A 3,732-nucleotide genomic window follows, 5' to 3' on the forward strand; every position below is an offset into this window, starting at 1 on the left:
CACCGTACAGAGAGGCCGTGATGAGGGTCCCATGGCCCTGGATTAAAGCCTGTCATCCGGTCTGGGGGCATGGGTGTTTCCGGTTGGGACCGAGAGGGGGGCACCACTTAGAGCGCGCGATATAAATTCAATCCCATGCTACGTCGAGGTTGTAGCCTCCCCACTTAGAGTTTTGCTTGACAGGTGTTGTGGGTGATTCCAGACACCGGTAAGTTAAGCTGGTGTGTGCAGGTCAGGCGTGTTTTCAATCAAAATACCGTAGACGGAATTAGTCCCGATGGACTGAAGAAATCCGTTACCCGTGGGTAAAGAGTACATCCTCTGCAGAGATTATACATCTATTCGAATAGCCGTGTCCATGGTTAAGGACTACAGTCTGGGATAGGTCAAGTGTCGGTCTTAGTGTCGGTCTTCGGAGGAGATACTGTTAAACCAGAACTTGGATCATGACTTGTGACTTGTGACGATTGTGATTACTATTATTGTGGACTAACCATTTACTTTATTTGTATTATTGAGTATCCTTGGGATGGTTCTACCTCCTGGATATTCACGGTGATTACCCTTTATAAGCCCTTTATGTGGTGTCGCTCAGACGCCCGACTGTGGCATGCTTGTTATTTCTTTTATATATAAGCCATTTATGTGGTGTCGCTCAGACGCCCGACTGTGGCATGCTTGTTATTTCTTTTATATATAAGCCCTTTATGTGGTGTTGCTCAGACGCCCGACTGTGGCATGCTTGTTATTTCTTTTATATATAAGCCCTTTATGTGGTGTCGCTCAGACGCCCGACTGTGGCATGCTTGTTGTTTCTTTTATATATAAGCCCTTTATGTGGTGTCGCTCAGACGCCCGACTGCGGCATTGTTAATTTATTTGCACCCTTTTTGAGGAGTCATTTCAGACACTCAATCACTACACTCTATTTCTATATCGCATAATTATATTTTTACCCGCATGTATACATCATGGTTTTTCGTATATTTCGTGACAGACGTTATGGTCAGAGTATATTTTCGGAGCATGATTACCCCTTGTTATATTATACACGTGTTCTAAATGTTTGCGAGTACATTCAAACGTACTCACTGGCTTGTCCCTAGCTATTGTCTTGGCCATATTTCTTGCGTGGAGAGGAGCGCTTCGACGACAGCCCCGGAACCCATGTAAAGGTGATAACAGCCTCGCGAAGATAGGAGTTACCCTGGTCAGCTGTTCTTGTGGGAAATGGAGTCCCATAGACGCAGATGAACCACAAACCGTTTCCGCCATCAACCACTAGAAACCAAATGTTGCACTCCTAGGCCACAATGGTCTTGTACTACATATTTTGTACCTTGCTTGGAATTCTTGTATCAAGTTGCTGCCTCATCAGCTAACAGTAATCCTGGGGCTGGTGAGCACAAAGGCCGTTTTCTGGGAAATTAATATCCCGAAAATCTGGTCCTGACATGGACTCTGGCCAATGTTGCATTATCCCCTTTTGAATTGAAGCCTTACGCTCCCTGGATTATGAGATTCCTTAGATTGAGGTTTTCAATCAATTACAAGGCTGACACTCTCAACCATGGCAGCTACTTGCCCCCCATTGAAGTCCTCAAACGGACATTTTCCTCAGCAGATGAAAAGGAGAAGGCCACTGCTGTTATTGAGGAAGGCATTCATCCATTGGATGGTCAGTTCCGCAAAGCTGCATCTTATTCCACCAATGATGAGTCTGCCACTCATGACTCTGCCGCCAATGCCTCAAAGCAAAATCCTCAAGGCACAGCTCCAAGAGTGATGACTGATCATGAGCTTCTCCTCAGTCTTGACTAGAAGGTCGATCGTAACCACAAATGGGTTAAGCGTCAGTTTGGTTCAATTCTTCACAACATGACTGCTACACACAACGCAGTGAAGAAAAACCATTACTACCTCCATGAAGTCTTTGGTCGCACTTGGGCTGTTCTTTCTCACCTATATGGTGAAGAAGATCTGAAGCAAATGGGTCTCCAGCAAGACTTTGACTGGTCCCAACCACCAGCGAAGAAATTCAAGAAAGTCAAAGTTCCTTCCTTGGTGGCCAGCTCATATTCTTCATTGCGCGACACCGATGAGCATGAAGATTTGGACGACACTGCGGCAGGCCCTACTTCAACTACCGACCCAAACAACGCTCACGCTCCTTCATCAACATGATATTCTTCAGGGGCGTTAGTTCTCCCTTTTGTCCCTTTTGGTCATTCGATGACAAAGGGGGGAAATTTGAGTTAGTCTTCAAGCAGGTCTCTATATATGGGCATTTTTTGCTAAGTTACAACTCTCGTTCTTTTGAAGACTTTGTTGGATCGAGTTGTAAACTTAAACCCGATGGTGGTCTGATAGTTTCGCTGTGTTCTTCTGCATGCTATTTCCACATATATGTTAATGCACGCATGCTGAATCACATCAGTCACCATATTTCATCATGCATTTCAAATTCTTCATATCATATGTCAAATGCATGTATGAATTACAAGATATAGGGGGGATCTCCATGATTCTACTCTTCAAATGTTCATTGCTTCAAAAGCAAATTCCTCACTATGCACATCTTCAGGGGGAATTCTTATATATCTTGCAATCAAATTCCTCAATATCAGTATTTACACTTCATATGTTTATCCCCGTAGAAAATTTAACCTATATTGTCATCAATCACCAAAAAGGGGGAGATTGTAAGTGCATCTAGTGCCCCTAAGTGATTTTGGTGTATTGAAGACTTATATGTTAAGGGACTGATGCGTTCGTGAGTGTACACAGGTCTATAAGTCTATGATGAGTTTGATATTTACAGAGGAAGTCGACCCCTAAAACTGAATGTCTTCGACTGAAGACTTTGGATTTTTGAAGAGTTTTTGAAGACTTTGAAAGTGAAGAAGTTGGTGTGACCATGAAGACTTCATATTCATACAAGGAACATGAAGCGTGAAGACTTTTGTTTTCATAGTTTAATATTCTCTTTCTTGAGTCATAGGAAACATTGTACTATTAAAGGGGGTCGAGGAAAAACTAAGGAAAAGCTTCCAAGTGATGCTCATCTCAAAATCCTACACCTACCAATCCTTTCGAGTGAAGCCATTGGAAATCTCATACAGTTCAGTCAATTTCTTCAGTGACAGAGACAAAGTTCTTCTGGTCTCTGAGGAATTTGTTCTGACTGAGGAGTTAGAAATTCGCCAGTGCGGATTGCCTACAAGTGATGATCATGATAGCCCTGAGGAATTTGATAGTCAAATTTCTGACCGTTGCTGTGCTATGCGCCAGCTGTCCCGAAATATCTACCCATCTAACGGTCATATCATTGAAGGGCATTTATGTCTTATCATGTCAGGCTGCTCCCTAGGCTATAAATAGCTGCCCCCTACAACCACTAGCTGGTTGGCTGCTCTGAGAGAAACTGGCACTTGTCATTGAGAGCATCCCATCCTCCGAGGACTTTGAGCGAAAATCATCAAGTAAGGAAAACCCAAACCCAAACACCTATAAACCCAAAGTGATTGAGCATCACTGAAGAAATTGTTCCTGTGTGGATCCGACACTTGTTACCTTTGAAGACTGTGCATCTTCCAGACGGTTAGGCATCACGGTCTAGAGCATCCAAGAGGAAATTGTGGATCGCCGAGTGACCGAGTTTGTGAAGGTTTGGAAGTCACCTGAAGACTTACCACGAGTGATTGGGTGGGGTCTGTGTGACCATAGCTCAAG

The sequence above is a fragment of the Aegilops tauschii genome, chromosome 5, assembly GCF_002575655.3.
Source record: "Aegilops tauschii subsp. strangulata cultivar AL8/78 chromosome 5, Aet v6.0, whole genome shotgun sequence".
NCBI lineage: Eukaryota > Viridiplantae > Streptophyta > Magnoliopsida > Poales > Poaceae > Aegilops > Aegilops tauschii.